Here is an 18474-nt window from a genome sequence, read left to right on the forward strand (position 1 = left end):
ATCTGGAGGTATGACTACAGCAATACAATATTAAAACAGTTAAAAAATGCAGATCTCATGCATAATTGCAGCAATGCTCATATGGGATATGAAAATTTCACCACATGATAAAGTTAAAATGGCTTTCTTTCCCTCTTATTTACTCCTCGCTAAACTTTTTCAGTGCAGATATTTTGGCATCTATCATCAGTTACGCTTAGAATGGTGATAAAATACAGTTCAAACACGTTTCTGTTAAAATAAGTTTGCAAAACAGAAATGTGTTGAAGGAAAATGTGTAATAGTACAATTTTGAATTAACAAAGTTTTGAAGTGATATGTACAGAACACTCAAGAAGAGAAGAAAATATACTTTTATTTGTAAAGGAAGTGCATGAAGATATTTTGAAGATCATAGAAATGGGGTGTCTACGGCTGTTAAAGTGAAACATTTAAGTTGAAAACATATATATTCAGCAACAAGTGAGGTGCAAAAGGCATACAGAATAATAATAATAATAATAATAATAATAATAATAATAATAATAATAATAATAGACGTACTCATTTTTTCAAAGAATAACTGGAGCATTCTCTGAATGAGGCAACAGCTGTTGTCCAATAACTATGGACTATTTTGAAAGTAAGTCTACTAAGTGTCATGTCCTGTGGCAATCTGTGTCATAAAAATGGCCCAGTGTTGCTGTATTAACATATAAATTATTAGTTACTCAGCTCATTTACCACTTTCAGTGACAACAAATTTCAACTTGCTACCTGAGATACAATAATTTTCACATGGCCACTCTTCTTCATGATAATAGTCACTGAAGACATCAAAAATACTGAAGCATGGGTGACGTGCATGCAGTGATCTTTATTAAACCTATTTCTCAAATATTGTTTTCAATTAAAAATAAATTGTACCATGAAGGCGGATTCAGAACTGAACTTTTTTTACTTTGGAAAAATATTTAAAAACTGCCATTTTTTACTCTCTCAAATTAGCAATGAAAAATCTTGTTTTGCTACCTATAATACTGCATTGAACTTAACAGAAAAGGGATAACAACACAGGTTTCATTCAACATACATAAGCAGCATACAAGCTCATCTACGCCCCGCATCGCTTATGGTTTGGCTGCACCTGATGACTAATCCATAGACCCAAGCACATCATGCACTAAAACAAACAAAAATGTTGCTAGCATTGGACTTTATACATTATAGGTACAAAAACATAAAATTGAGTGCACTTCAAAATAAAAATAAGAGATATCCGAAATCAAAATGATGAAAAGTGAGAGGAACAGGTTACAAGGGGCAACAGGTCAATTTGAACTGAAAGTATTGGAATGTCATGAAACAGATGATAAAAGACAAATAAAACCAATAAAAACAATAAATCAAATAGGAAGAGTAGGAGTCTCTGATCAATGTTTAACTTTAATGTGAACTTCCAGTTACTAACCACACTGCAAAAACTAGCAGTGCCTCAAGCACGGCCTAGCCTCACAGACTATCCATGCAGAGTGATATGACATCGCTGTTAAGATTGTACACTTTTATCTGGAAAGAATGAATTTACTGCCTCCAGTCACATCATTTTGTATTTTTTTAAGTTGCATGTTGTCCACTAAAATCATTTTGGTTTACAAGCCTCATCATTTTGAATAAAACACTGAAACATTTGATAGCTGTCTCGGCATTGTCATCAGGAGATGAAATCACTGACTGCCAGCAGATGAAATCACTGACTGCCAGGGCTAGCACGGAGTTCTGTTTACATAGATGTTAACAGCAGCATCTGGAACCTTCCACAGGGGGCCAGAGTGGTGCATGTGCGGAAGGCAAGTTGGGCAGCTCCTGGCAGCTCTGTCCCTCTGTGGGACCGAGTGATGTCACTTGTTACAAGCGGCCAGCACGAAGTTTGAAACTGCTGCTCTAGTGTCCCTACAAGCATCAAGGCTAAGTCTTTGCTTTTGGCCAATGTCCAGAGGCCCCTCCCCCCTCCCCATGCCCTACTAAGTGTGCACCCCTGATCTCTGTTAAAATTGTTACTGTTATTCCAATTTTGCCCGCTTCTTTTATAATAAAATTCCAGTATGATGATGTTTTCTAGGCAATGTTCATACGCGGCGACTTTTCACATTCCCTTTGCTAGATATCTCATGTATGTGATTATGAAATGTATGCAAGAGAACTCGTCCTTTCCAGAAAATATCATGATCACTATCTTTTCATCATCAGTATCCCATGAAATCAAAAAAATTCTTTCCCATGTCAAGCTGTCATCTGAAAAAATCTCCATTAATAAAAGCAACCACATAAGCATACTTCTTATATGTTTTTCAAAACCCTAGCTAATAGCCCATTGAATAGAATTAACTTGCACATGCAAAAATTTGCTCCAAACGAGGTGCCCTGTTGTCATTATTTGCTTGCACGCAAAAATCCATAACATGCAACTGAGCTACAGTCACATACCTATTAAAATTTGGTAGTTATCCACTACTTCTGGTTACTGCATGGACCTGTGTCCAATTTACTGGAATCCTACCAAATATTTACTTTCATTTAAAGATTTTAAGAAAGGCGCAATATGTAATGCCCCCTAATAAAACATCAGATTAGTGTGTCTGGGCAGTTTCAGTTAAGAAATCACTATCACTTCCTTTCTTGTTGTGAAAGGTATGACTCAGTTTATTGGATTAGTTTACAAACCCACCAAATCATTTACTGGATAGTCATTTAAAAGAACTGTTTTAAGTAGACTGTATTTTACTGGTCCTGTTGTCAACAAAACAGGTTATATATAAAACACTGGACAAGTCAATTTGTAAGTATAAAGGTGAAAGCAATTTCTATGCATACTTATTTAAGGTTACACTAATGCACTTCATACAGTAAGTATTTAAATAGCACACTACATAAATTCAAACACTCTCAAATTGAGTAATAGCAGTGATGGTGTAAATATGACAAAAAGTTTTTCAAGCATTTTGATCTCAGTAATTGCTTTTATGGTTTCAGGAAGTTTGTTATAAAGTTTAACTCCGATTTGGAAAGTACAATTGTGGTATAAGGATGTGTTGATTTGGATTACATGTATGTTTTTGTTTTGTACGGTAAAGTGATCATGAAGATCAAAGTTTTTTTGCCAACCTGAAATCCTTATCTGTTACATTTACTTTAAAGGATATAAGGGTTTTTATAACAGATTCATCAGGAAAATGTGATCTTAAGCAGAGGTTTACATGAGTCTCTAGGTTTGCAGACAAACATGATTCTAATTGCCCAGTTTGAAAGTGTTGATAGCTGCTTTAGAGTTTCCTAAGAATTTGGCCCCATGTTTAAAGTGAGAATGAAAGTAGACATGATTGTGTTCATTACTGGTTTTTCACTACAGCAGGATTTCAGTGAGCAAAGGAGGTGCCATATCTTGCTCAATTTTGCATTATGGTATTCAATGTATTTATTCTATTTTGCATTGTTTAGCAGCCACAGCCCTACGAATTTGGTTTCGTACTGTTACCACATGATTCATCGTTGATGGAGACAAATGGGGTAAATGTGTCCTTGTTTGAAGCATTATGCAATTTTGGTGCGATTTTTTTATTACAAGCTGATTATTCATTGCTCAGCTGCTAAGTTGTTTTGTAACAGTGTTTACTGACTGCTGGAAGTCTCCCTTACTTTTCCCTTCTAGTAGAACTGTTGTGTCATCTGCAAATATGATATTTTATGCACATTCACATTTAAGCTTCGATCATTTATATACAGAAGGAACAAAAGGGGGTCCCATTACTGATCATTGGGGTACACCACTCCATATTTGTGTGACTATAGGCCACCTGCAAATATATGCCACACCTAAACTTTTGACATGAGATTACAGTAAAAAGTAAATCTTGAATAAGGGTAGCATTACAAATTTACGAGGAAGTTCAATTGGAAGGTCTGGTGATGTGACTAATTCTAGGGACAATGTAAGGAAGTTGAAGGCGAGAGAAAAGTTGATCTTTTGGCTTGTGAGTTTGTGAGTGAACATACCAGTGACTCGACGAAATTTAAACTTCAAGTTACCAGCTATGTAAAGGAAAATGGAAAGCATGATGCAGATTTGATGTACATGAAAAAACATTCGTCGGAGTTTTGCAATTGAACAGAAACTTCTAAATACTTTGAAATGTCGGCTTGCATTTCAAGGGCAAATGTGTAAATATCCAGATGTGGAAAAAGATTTGCCTCACTTTATAATTCAAAGTAGGAAATGTGACATGGCATTACAATGGTAATGATTCAAACTGGGGGTTGCAAAATAGTACACAGGAGAAACATTTCACCAGTAGAATTTAGTTTTGTATGGGCTGGCTCAGCAATTTATGCAACGAAACAATCTGTCTCTTTGTCGTAGAGCTACAATGGTGCAAAAACTGCCACAAACTTACAAAAACAGTTTACTATCTTTCCAGCATTATGTAATCCAAATCTGATGAAGAAATTATTTACTTCCCCAGATAGGGACTGCAGATCAAATGTCGATCTATTTTAATACAAATAACGTAGGCAAACATAGTGTGTAAATACATACATGTGGTGCAGGAAAGCATTGGTGTATAGTGACATTATGCATTACAGCTCATGGACAAAAGTGGCCACCGTATGTGTTTTTTAATCAGAGAACCCTCCTCAAAGATAGAAACAGCCCACTGGTATCACTGTAAGAGCTCGTGACGGTAGGTGGATGATGGGAAAACTCGTCCTAGACTGGATTTCTGCAGTTTGGAATAAGCAGCCAGGAGCTCTTCTTCACTCAAAATCAGTGCATGTGTTGGATAGTTTTTTTACAGGCACACTGGTGACTGAGTGAAACAAAATGTGAAAGAAGGAAACTGTGACAGTTATTATTTCTGGCAACATTACAAGTGCATTTCAGTATGTGGATGTTTTCTATAAATCATATTCAAAGCTAGTATGAGGCAATTCTATGGAGACTACATAATGTACAATGCAACTTTGATGCCAGGAGGTCGTATGCAACGTGCTTCTGTGTCACAAATGTGCCACTGTATAATCAATATCTGAAAGACTTATCAAAAAATGGAATTTCCAGTCAGCTTGACGGAACTGAAGATGATCGTCTTTATGATAGTGACTGAGCAGTGTTTTGGATCATCTAGAGATGGTGAAGATTCAGACAGTGATGATGCTGAGAAGTGATTGTGCATTATTTGAGTGAAACTGATAGTCCGGAACAAATCGGAGCAATTGTGGAACGTTTCGCTCTGTTCAGATTTAATGTAATTTTAGTTATATACTTTTGGCAAAAGCAATAAAAATTTATTGTTACCAGTGATCTACTCAATGCTGTGTGAACTTTACCTCTATCTGACTAAACCAGACTTGATAACAATTTTTTGTTTGTGTGGCAACAGTATTCTTAAATGCTTTATGCTTGTTGAAGGTATTTGAAATCCGTATTTGCAACTTCTAAAAATGTGGATGCAGATGACATTTCCAGATGTGATAGAAATCAGACAAAAATGCTACAACTGACAACATTTTCAATGGATAAAATGAAATGCATAAAGTAAAACTTATGCTTCTTTAGAAATAGCAAAATGGCTTTCAAATACTTTTAATTATAAATCTAACAATACCAGAGAAGGAAAGTTGCTACTCACCATATGGTGGAGATGCTAAGTCGTGATAGGCACCACTACATGGTGAGTAGCAACTTTCCTTCTCTGGTGATGTTACATTCCATCCTGGATTTCCATTGTTTAATTATAAATCTGATTTACACAATAACTGTTACACATTTTGTAGGCAAGTGTAGTTTCACTGAAAACATCATCAAACACACATAATCTTTCTGTTATTTGTATTTCTGTGTGTTACATAGGTCTCCACCCCATGAACCATGGACCTTGCCATTGGTGGGAAAGCTTGCGTGCCTCAGCGATACAGACAGCTGTACCATAGGTGCAACCACAACAGAGGGGTATCTGTTGAGAGGCCAGACAAACGTGTGGTTCCTGAAGAGGGGCAGCAGCCTTTTCAGTAGCTGCAGGGGCAACAGTCTGGATGATTGACTGATCTGGCCTTGTAACACTGACCAAAACGGCCTTGCTGTGGTGGTACTGCGAACGGCTGAAAGCAAGGGGAAACTGCAGCTGTAATTTTTCCCGAGGGCATGCAGCTTTACTATATGGTTAAATGATGATGGCGTCTCTTGGGTAAAATACTCCAGAGATAAAATAGTCCCTCTTTCAGATCTCCGGGCAGGAACTACTCAGGAGGACGTTGTTATCAAGAGAAAGAAAACTGGCATTCCACATATCGGAGCGCGGAATGTCAGATCCCTTAATCCGGCAGGTAGGTTACAAAATTTAAAAAGGGAAATGGATGGGTTAAAGTTAGATATAGTGGGAATTAGCGAAGCTCGGTGGCAGGAGGAACAAGACTTCTGGTCAGGTGAATACCGGGTTATAAATACAGAATCAAATAGGGGTAATGCAGGAGTAGGTTTAACAATGAATAAAAAAATAGGAGTGCAGGTAATCTACTACAAACAGCATATCTGCAGATGTCGAATAAATTGATGTAATGTATGATGAGATAAAAGAAATTATTCAGATAGTGAAGGGAGACGAAAATTTAATAGTCATCGATTACTGGAATTCGATAGTAGGAAAAGGGAGAGAAGGAAACATAGTAGGTGAATATGGATTGGGGATAAGAAATGAAAGAGGAAGCCGCCTGGTAGAATTTTGCACACAGCATAATTTAATCATAGCTAACACTTGGTTCAAGAATCATGAAAGAAGGTTGTATACATGGAAGAGGACTGGAGATACTAGAAGGTTTCAGATAGATTATATAATGGTAAGACAGAGATTTAGGAACCAGGTTTTAAATTGTGAGAGATATCCAGGGGCAGATGTGGACTCTGACCACCATCTATTGTTTATGAACTGCAGATTAAAACTGAAGAAACTGCAAAAAGGTGGGAATTTAAGGAGATGGGACCTGGACAAACTGACTAAACCAGAGGTTGTGAAGAGTTTCAGGGAGAGCGCAAGGGAACAATTGACAGGTATTGGGGAAAGAAATACAGTAGAAGAAGAATGGGTAGCTTTGAGGGATGAAGTAGTGAAGGCAGCAGAGGCTCAAGTAGGTAAAAAGACTAGGGCTAGTAGAAATCCTTGGGTAACAGAAGATATATCGAATTTAATTGATGAAAGGAGAAAATACTAAAATGCAGTAAATGAAGTAGGCAAAAAGGAATACAAATGTCTCAAAAACAAGATCGCCAGGAAGTGCAAAATGGCTAAGCAGGGATGGCTAGAGGAGAAATGTAAGGATGCGGAGGCTTATCTCACTAGGGGTAAGATAGATACTGCCTACACGAAAATTAAAGAGACCTTTGGAGAAAAGAGAACCACTTGTATGAATATCAAGAGCTCAGACAGAAACCCAGTTCTAAGCAAAGAAGGGAAAGCAGAAAGGTGGAAGGAGTATGTAGAGGGTCTATACAAGGACGATGTACTTGAGGGCAATGTTATGGAAATGGAAGAGGTTGTAGATGAAATGGGAGATACGATACTGTGTGAAGAGTTTGACAGAGCACTGAAAGTCCTGAGTCAAAACAAGGCCCCGGGAGTAGACAACATTCCATTAGAACTACTGATAGCCTTGGGAGAGCCAGTCTTGACAAAACTCTACCATCTGGTGAGCAAGATGTATGAGACAGGTGAAATACCCTCAGACTTCAAGAAAAATATAATAATTCGAATCCCAAAGAAAGCAGGTGTGACACGTGTGAAAATTAGCGAACTATCAGTTTAATAAGTCACAGTCGCAAAATATTAACGCGAATTCTTTACCAACGAATGGAAAAACTGGAAGAAGCCGACATCGAGGAAGATCAGTTTGCATTCCCCATAAATATTGGAACATGTGAGGCAATACTGACCCTACAAGTTATCTTAGGAGACAGATTAAGAAAAGGCAAACCTACATTTCTAGCATTTGTAGACGTACAGAAAGCTTTTGACAATGTTGACTGGAATATTGTCTTTCAAATTCTGAAGGTGGCAGGGGTAAAATACAGGGAGCGAAAGGCTATTTACAATTTATACAGAAACCAGATGGCAGTTATAAGAGTAGAGGGTAATGAAAGGGAAGCAGTGGTTAGGAAGGGAGTGAGACAGGGTTGTAGCTCTCCCCGATGTTATTCATTCTGTATATTAAGCAAGCAGTAAAGAAAACAAAAGAAAAATTCAGAGAAGGTATTAAAATCCATGGAGAAGAAATAAAAACTTTGAGGTTCGCCAATGACATTGTAATTCTGTCAGAGACATCAAAGGACTTGGAAGAGCAGTTGAACGGAATGGACAGTGTCTTGAAAGGAGGATATTATATGAACATCAACAACAGCAAAACGAGGATAATGGAATGTAGTCGAATTAAATCAGGTGATGCTGAGGGAATTAGTTTAGGAAATGAGACACTTAAAGTAGTAAAGGAGTTTTGCTATTTGGAGAGCAAAATAAATGATGATGGCCGAAGTAGAGGGGATATAAAATGTAGACTGGCAATGGCAAGGAAAGCGTTCCTGAAGAAGATAAATTTGTTAACATCGAGTATAGATTTAAGTGTCAGGAAGTCGTTTCTGAAAGTGTATGGAGTATAGCCATGTATGGAAGTGAAACATGGACGATAAATAGTTTGGACAAGAAGAGAATAAAAGCTTTTGAAATGTGGTGCTACAGAAGAATGCTGAAGATTAGATGGGTAGATCACATAACTAATGAGGAGGTATTGAATAGGATTTGGGAGAAGAGAAGTTTGTGGCACAACTTGACTAGAAGAAGGGATCGGTTGGTAGGACATGTTCTGAGGCATCAAGGGATCACCAATTTAGTATTGGAGCGCAGCGTGGAGGGTAAAAATCGTAGAGAGAGACCAAGAGATGAATACACTAAGCAGATTCAGAAGGATGCAGTAGGTACTGGAAGATGAAGAAGTGTGCACAGGATAGAGTAGCATGGAGAGGTGCATCAAACCAGTCTCAGGGTTGAAGACCACAACAAGAACAACAAGACCATCATACGTCTGCTTCCGTTTATGAGCACACCTTGAATACAATGCTTTTTGTGAAGTCTGGTTGGTTACATTGGTTGTACTGAAACAGGTGTCAGTACCAACTGAGGCCACTCGATTTACATCGGAACACTGACTCACATCAGTTGCCGCCCTGTGGCTCTTAGAAGGTGAACAAGCTGTAAAAAGTAGCTGACACAGTTTTGAGAAACGAAATCGTCATCTCCCCCCTCCCCCCTCCTCTCTTTTTTTTTTCTTACAGCGACTGTATTAAGTTTTCCAACCCACAAGATACATACATACATTTTGAAGTTGACAGTTTATGACAGAAGGGTGGAAAATCTTGATTATAGGTTGTACCATGATTTTTTAAAAGTGGTTTATACGCTAACAAGTGTTTAGAGAGAGTTTTTAGTTTGACATTAGTGCACTCAACGCATACTACTTGCTTACAACTGTTCAGGAAGAAAATTATACAAAATAAAATTGTCGAACACAGAATTACAAGAGAATTTCAAGTAACTTCTAGTCACAGGCCATCAACATTGCTCATTAATGAAGAGAACTTCACTTTATGAGACTACTTTGTCAAGTACAGAAACATCTGTCATCGTCCTTCAAGGCAATGCTTCATGGTCCGCATTTGATGTAGAAATTGTTATCCCTACAAAGCTTAACTCTTATACTTTCTCTCTAGTGCGAATGCTCTTCTAAATTCTCATTTGTGATTTAAGTGGTAGATTATTCTAATTCTGTTGCTACTATGGCTATTGCTGTTGCATTTCTGTTAACACACAAATTCTGAAACATCGCTGGAAATACTATGTGGGTGGTTTGAAAAGTTCTCAGAATCACCATGTGAGGTCAGTGCTAGCGCAATGAGTTGTTCACATGATAATTCATTGGACTGTTGCCTATAAACACGTGCCACGTCAGTACTCTTTAAACTGAGCTGTGGCGGTGACATGGCTCTGCTGCTGTTCCCATGTAGTAATTTGGGAAGATAGGGAAAAAAAATTCGAGATTTGAGCAGCGATTAAGTACTTCGCAAAGAAAGGTATGAAAGCAAAGGACATTCATGCCCACTTCCAGAATACACTGGGGGACGCCACTCCTTCACTGCAAAAGTGCACAAAATGGTCATGGAGGACTGCCGATTGAAAGTGCACGAAATTGTTCAAGCTTGCCACATGTCATTTGAAAGGGTATATCACATTTAAACTGAAGAATTAGAAATGAAAAAACTATCTGCAAGATGGGTGCCACGACTCTTGATGTGCGCCCACACACGTGCCATCACCATGGCAAAAATACACAAACTAAGGTATAAATTGTTGCCACACCCGCCTTATTCACCTGATATGGCTCCGTCAGACTTCTGTCTCTTCACAAAACTGAAAATTTTTCTTGGTGGATGAAGATTCACTTCAAACGAAGAATTGATGGCCAGAGTTGACAACTATTTTGCAGGCCTGGAGGAAACTCATTTTCGAGATGGGATCAAGGCACTGGAACACTGTTAGACCAAGTGCATTAATCTACATGGAGACTACATGGAGACTACATTGAAAAATAAAAAGAGTTTCATTGATGTAAGAACTTTTTTTCTTTTCCTTTCCGAGAACTTTTCAAACCACCCTTGTAAAAGAGAAGATTCTTTACAAATACTCCCCCAGTCAGTTACAATATTATGAAGTCATTAAAACATTCCATGTACTCCCAAAATCAACTATTACATCATTGTTATTTATACCAAATGAGATTTTATTTCAATCATAACAGGTACTCACCTCCCATCTGTTCATCTTTGTACATACTATTTTACATTAAAAAATGTGTGACATTCAAATGCTCACATTTCACTTGCACAGCTACTTCTAAGACTATATGGCGAGCCGAAACTTTGTAATGATACAGAAATTTATTGAGATATCTTAGAGGTTCAGTACAGGTGTCATTTTGTAGCAAACCACCTGACGTTCCATGTGTAATTTTGTAGCAAACAATCTCAAGTTTCACATAAAAGTGTCAAGTGTCACACATATTGCAGCAAATCATGCGTAACTTGTGGAACAGCAGCATAGATTTGATTTTTTATGTCAGCTATATTGTTTGGTAGGGGAGGAAATTTAGACCAACCAGTTGTTGGAGAGTTCACTTCATGAAACTGAAACATACGGAGTGCATGTTCTGCACTAATGAAAGTAACTATTTTAACTGTATACTGCACTGGTGCTACTGGTGACTGAATGAGGTATTGATGCACTATGTGAATCAAACTTGAGGTTGTTTGCTACAAAATGACTCCTATACTGATTCTGTAAGTTATCTCAATAAATTTCTATATCACTCCAAAGCTGTATTGTCATTTTTTACTCATCTTGTGTTATACACAGCAACTTATATAAAACAGGAATTCCAGGCTGGAAACATCTAACAAAAATTATGATAGGCAACACACACTATAAAGCTGGGTGATGTGTGGGGCATAGGCACTAAACATATCAACATGGAGATTTCACTAACTTTCTAGTGACTGCCTATAGCTCAGGCTGTCAGAAGTGGAAAGAGAGGAATGGTAACAAAATAAGAACTAAAAAGATGGTGATTGCAGAACAGCAGGGCGGAGAGGGAGGGAGAGGGAGAAGGAGGGGGAGAGAGAGAGAGAGAGAGAGAGAGAGAGATTCTAGCAATGATGTAGAATGTGAGAAGAAATAGAAAGTCGGGGTACAGATAGGGAAGTACTATGAGGGATAAAAGTATTTCCAAGGGCTGTTTTGTGGGCATGGGGCAGGATATCTAGGGCCCAGGTACTGAATCAGCTATTGAAATCATTGGTATGGGAAATCTGTTTCTGGACTAGCTGGGCAGGGTAAGGATTGTACCAAGGATGTGGCAATGTTATGGGAATACCTAGCTAGCTAACCCCTGCTTCTCACTGCAGATACAGAGCACGCAGGTGCCCTACTGTAGGGGTAGGGACTTTTTAATGAGTAATGGATGATAGCTGTCAATATGATGAAAAGAGAGAAAAGGGATCAGGCCATGAAGAAGTTCGCCAGACCAGGGGTCACATCAACACTTTCCATGCTGCATACAGTAGGAGGCAGGAGGGGGAGGGGGAGGGGGCGGGCGCTGCCATACTGCAAACCACTGTACTAGTAGCCACAACACTTATTTCAACATTGGAACCCATTTGTTTTATTGGTTTTCTTTTTATGTTCTACCGTTGATAGATGCTGTATAACAAAACTTTGCAAGCCCCAGTTTCTCAAAACATGCATATTTGTTTGCAAAAGCTATGTATGCAATGGCAAACAAATATGCATGATTTGAGAAACTGGGGCTGCACAGTTATGTTATACAGCATGTATTAATGGCAGGACATATGGAAGTGCATACATAGCTTTTACCTACACTCCCCATGAGCCATGGACCTTGCCATTGTTGGGGGAGGTTCGTGTACCTCAGCGATACAGATAGCTGTACTGTAGGTGCAACCACAATGGAGGGGTACCTGTTGAGAGACCGGTGAAACCTGTGGTTCCTGAAGGGGGACAACAGTCGGGATGATTGATCTGGTCTTGTAACGTCAACTAAAACAGCTTTGCTGTGCTGGTACTGCTAACAGCTGAAATCAAGGGGAAACTACATCAGCAATTTTCCCACAGAGGTATGCAGCTCTACTGTATAATTAAATGATGATGGCGTCCTCTTGGGTAAAATATTCCGGAGGTAAAATTGTACCCCATTAGGATCTCCGGGCAAGGACTACTCAGGAGGATGCCATTATCAAGAGGAATAAAACCGGTAAAGTTAGATATAGTGGGAGTTAGTGAGGTTCGGTGGCAGGGGGAACAGGAATTCTGGTCAGGTGAATATGCATTATTATAGCCAAGATAGACATGAAAGCAACACCCATCACAATAGTACACATTTATGTGCCAACTATGTCTACAGATGATGAACAGATTGAAGAAATATATTATGAGATACAAGAAGTTATTCAAGTACTTAAAGCAGGTAAAATTTAATTGTGATAGGTGACTGGAATTTGATATCAGGAAAACGAAGAGAATGAAAAATAGTAGGTACATATGGACGGGGGGAAAGGAATGAAAGAAGAAACCACCTGGTACAATTCTGCACAGAGCATAATTTAACCATCACTAACACATGGTTTAAGAATCATAAAAGAAGGTTGTATACTGCTTGCCCGTAAGTGCTGCCTGAAGCAGAGAAAATTAGCAAGCACTACTTGAAGGATATTCATTTTCCTCCGAGCGCTGCCAACGTCAAGCTGCCCTCAGATGCAAAGTATTGCAAAAGGCTTGCATCCACTAGCAAATAACTTCTGTATGCTTTTGCTGAGGTGTTTACATTAGAACAAAAGCTAACTCAAATTTACTTCTTCAAGTCACTGCTGCAAGTTAACTTCAGGAACTCGCCACACGTACTTGTTACAGAAGTGCAGTTATTCTTAAAAACTAGAGCAGTCGCTGCCGTTGTTGCATTATTATTAATGAATAAAAATCATGACAAAAATAAAAAAGGAAGATAAAATATTAGAGGATTATATACCAATGTTATGAGGAAACACTATTCAATTAATTGAAATCAGAAAACTTCACTTACATTAAAAACTCTGAGCATGTAGTATGCAAATTTTGAATATCTCTTGTCTATTGTACAATCAAGCATTCAATAACAGGAAACAAATGCAGCATAGTATCTCACCAAGAGACTGACTTTTAATTGTTGTTGTTGTTGTTGTGGTCTTCAGTCCTGAGACTGGTTTGATGCAGCTCTCCATGCTACTCTACCCTGTGCAAGCTTCTTCATCTCCCAGTACCTACTGCAACCTACATCCTTCTGAATCTGCTTAGTGTATTCATCTCTTGGTCTCCCCCTACGATTTTTACCCTCCACGCTGCCCTCCAATACTAAATTGGTGATCCCTTGATGCCTCAGAACATGTCCTACCAGCCGATCCCTTCTTCTGGTCAAGTTGTGCCACAAACTTCTCTTCTCCCCAATCCTATTCAATACCTCCTCATTAGTTATGTGATCTACCCATCTAATCTTCAGCATTCTTCTGTAGCACCACATTTCGAAAGCTTCTATCCTCTTCTTGTCCAAACTATTTATCATCCATGTTTCACTTCCATACATGGCTACACTCCATACAAATACTTTCAGAAATGACTTCCTGACACTTAAATCTATACTCGATGTTAACAAATTTCTCTTCTTCAGAAACGCTTTCCTTGCCATTGCCAGTCTACATTTTATATCCTCTCTACTTCGACCATCATCAGTTATTTTGCTCCCCAAATAGCAAAACTCCTTTACTACTTTAAGTGTCTCATTTCCTAATCTAATACCCTCAACATCACCCGACTTAATTCGACTACATTCCATTATCCTCGTTTTGCTTTTGTTGATGTTCATCTTATATCCTCCCTTCAAGACACCATCCATTCTGTTCAACTGCTCTTCCAAGTCCTTTGCTGTCTCTGACAGAATTATAATGTCATCGGCGAACCTCAAAGTTTTTATTTCTTCTCCATGGATTTTAATACCTACTCCGAATTTTTCTTTTGTTTCCTTTACTGCTTGCTCAATATACAGATTGAATAACATCGGGGAGAGGCTACAACCCTGTCTTACTCCCTTCCGAACCACTGCTTCCCTTTCATGTCCCTCGACTCTTATAACTGCCATCTGGTTTCTGTACAAATTGTAAATAGCCTTTCGCTCCCTGTATTTTACCCCTGCCACCTTTAGAATTTGAAAAAGAGTATTCCAGTCAACATTGTCAAAAGCTTTCTCTAAGTCTACAAATGTTAGAAACGTAGGTTTGCCTTTCCTTAATCTTTCTTCTAAGATAAGTCGTAAGGTCAGTATTGCCTCACGTGTTCCAGTATTTCTACGGAATCCAAACTGATCTTCCTCGAGGTCGGCTTCTACTAGTTTTTCCATTCGTCTGTAAAGAATACGTGTTAGTATTTTGCAGCTGTGGCTTATTAAACTGATAGTTCGGTAATTTTCACATCTGTCAACACCTGCTTTCTTTGGGATTGGAATTATTATATTCTTCTTGAAGTCTGAGGGTATTTCGTCTGTTTCATACATTTTGCTCACCATATGGTAGAGTTTTGTCAGGACTGGCTCTCCCAAGGCCATCAGTAGTTCCAATGGAATGTTGTCTACTCCGGGGGCCTTGTTTCGGCTCAGGTCTTTCAGTGCTCTGTCAAACTCTTCACGCAGTATCGTATCTCCCATTTCATCTTCATCTACATCCTCTTCCATTTCCATAATATTGTCCTCAAGTACATTGCCCTTTTAATTACTCTTCGATTTTTGCAAGCAGTATTTATCACTTTTATCAGAAATGTAGTAATTTATGTTTACAGTAACATTGAAAAATCAGTTAAAGTTTAACGACTTCTGTACTACCGCTCTACTTTGCCTTCTGGCGAAACAAATTGATTGGTAAACTCATTTCCCAGTTTCTTGACTGATAGTGCCAATTATTTATGTTTAGGGATTCCAACGGATATTTGTTTCGGCCCATCTGCCTTTGTGCCACTCATGTTTTTGACAATGATACTTTCACACTGGTACTGAACACACACAACTTCTGTATGTTTAAAGAGAGAACTTCCACAAAAAGACAAATTCTGCAAGTACTTGCAGCAAGATGCAAGAAAGTACAACAAATTTTCTCCCTGCAGTGGAGTGTGTGCTGATTTGGAACTTCCTCACAACTTAAAACTGTGTGTCAGGCTGAGACTCTAAGCTGAGAATCCATCAGGTACACAATTTCAATTTATCAGGAAGTTTCAGCGAAGAAACTGTTTCCACTAACTTGCAAACTTCTTGAATCTGACAAAACTGGCAGACATTATGGGAAAAGGGGGGGGTGGGGGGAGTGGCAGATATGGTTGTTTGTAATATTCCACCCACACCCATGTCTGTTGTTGTACAGATAACGCACCACACCGCAGCAGGAAGTTTGGCAGAATGCCTAATAAATATAATTTCTGGATTACGACTTTAAGAGTGGTTGCTAGAGGGGCAAAGAAACTTCAACGACTCAAGAGTAAAGCTGAACTGTTACCTACAATAAAGGAAAACAAACCAGCCATGAAAGTGTACATTGTGGATAAAATCGCTGAGAGCAGGGGCCACAAAGTAGAGTGTTTACCAACCTACAACTGAGATCTAAATCTGACAGAATTTGCATAGACCAAAATAAAACACAATTTCAGGGAGAACAATGTCGTTGGCGACATGTCAAAGAAAAGATTGCAGAATCTTGTTAATGTTACTTTCCTTTCAGTTACTGCACAGGAATGGCAAGGTTACTGCAGGAATTTGCAGCAGCTGAAGCAAGAGTACTAGACATGGGATGAAGTAACGGGAAAGGCCATTGGTGAAGTTATCATCAATACCGTGCCCTCAGTGATGATGAATATGAATATGATGATAAACACAATGTGCACACAGATTTCAAAAACCAGTTTTTTAATTTCTTTTCATAGTGTCAAAAGTTGAACATTCAGTTTTCATTGGTTTTGATACACAAATAACACATGAGTTATAGATAAAAGTCTTGAGCATGAATATGTCAACAAATCAATTGATTTCTGATCTGACAGAAGTGTCACTTAAATGGGCAAAACTTCTGTGGGTGCCACCAGAGATTTCATCTTAAGCACAGCCATGGTTAGTGGTGCAAGCACTGTTATATGCAGCTGGTACTGCATTCCTCTCACTGCTCCTCTCCCCTCGGCAGCCATAATGCAGGGGTACGGCCATTACCGACAGCCAACGTGCTAGTTGTCAACTCATCATACACAAACAGTACATCAAAGAGACCTGGAGACACAGGAAGGTTTCAGATTGATTATACAATGGTTAGACACCTATTTTGGAACCAGATTTTAAATTGTAAGACATTTCCAGTGGCAGATGTGGATTCTGACCACAATTTATTGGTTATGAAATGTAGGTTTCAAGGTAGGAAATTAAGGAGATGGAACTTGGATAAGTTGAAAGAACCAAAGGTTGTTGTGAGTTTCAGAGGGAGCATTAGCCACAGTTGACTAGAACAGGGGAATGGAATATAGCAGAAGACAAATAGGTAGCTTTGGGAGACAAAATAGTGAAGGCAGCAGAGGATCAAATACGTAAAAAATAAGGCCCAGCAGAAATCCTTAAGATATTCCAGGAGATATAGAATTTAATTGATGAAAGAAGAAAATATAACAATGCAGTAAATGAAGCAGGCGAAAGGGAGTACAAATGTCTAAAAAATGAGAATGACAGGAGATGCAAAATGGTTAAACAGAAATAGCTAGAGGACAAATGCACAGGTTTAGAAGCATGTTTCAATAGTGAAGAGACTGATATGGCCTACAGGAAAATTAAAGAGGCCTTTGGAGAAAAGAGAACCAGCCATACGAATACCAAGAGCTCCGATGGAAAGCCAATACTAAGCAAACAAGGGAAAACTGAAAGGTGGAAGGAGTATATAGTGGGTATGTACAATGGAGATGTACCTGAGGGCAATATTATTGAAATGGAAGAGGATGTAGATGAAAATGAGATGGGAGATATTGATACTGTGTGAAGAATTTGACTGAGCATTGAAAGAACTAAGTCAAAACAGGGGCCCGATATTAGACAAAATTCCATTAGAACTACTGATAGCCTTGGGACCACCAGTCATGACAAAAATCTTCCATCTGGTGAGCAAGATGTATGAGACAGGTGAAATACCCTCACAATTCAAAAAGAATATAGTAATTCCAATTCCAAAGAAAGCAGGTGCTGACAGGTGTGAAAATTACTGAACTATCAGTGTAATAAGTCACAGTTTCAGAATACTAACACAGGTTCTTAACAGAAGACTGAAAAATCTGGTAGAAGCCAATCTCGAATATAATATATTTGGATTCTGAGAAATGTAGGTACATGCAAGGCAATACAGATCCTACGACTTCTCACAGAAGACAGATTAAGGAAAGGCAAACCTACATTTATAGCACTTATAGGCTTAGAGAAAGCTTTTGACAATGTTGACTGGAATACTCTCTCTCAAATTCTAAAGGTGCCCGGGATAAAATACATGAAGCAAAAGGCTATTTACAATTTGTACAGAAACCAGATAGCAGTTATTAGAGCCAAGGGGAGTGAAAGGAAAGCAGTGGTTGAGAAGCGATTGAGATTGGTTTGTGGCCTGTCCCCGATGTCATTCAGTCTGTATATTGAGCAAACTGTAAAGGAAACAAAAGAAAAGTTTGGAGTAGGAATTAAAATCCAGGGAGGAGAAACAAAAACTTTGAGGTTTGGCAATGACATTGTAATACTGTCAGA

The 18474-nt window shown here is 38.6% G+C and overlaps 1 protein-coding gene across 4 annotated transcripts in view; it reads right to left on the reverse strand.

Annotated features, from left to right (window-relative positions):
* LOC124777478 (zinc finger protein 346-like) overlaps positions 1-18474 on the reverse strand; it is a 146685-nt gene that overhangs the window by 41670 nt on the left and 86541 nt on the right. The gene's annotated exons all lie outside the window — the stretch shown is intronic.

The sequence above is a fragment of the Schistocerca piceifrons genome, chromosome 2 (assembly GCF_021461385.2).
Source record: "Schistocerca piceifrons isolate TAMUIC-IGC-003096 chromosome 2, iqSchPice1.1, whole genome shotgun sequence".
NCBI classification, from domain to species: Eukaryota; Metazoa; Arthropoda; class Insecta; order Orthoptera; family Acrididae; genus Schistocerca; species Schistocerca piceifrons.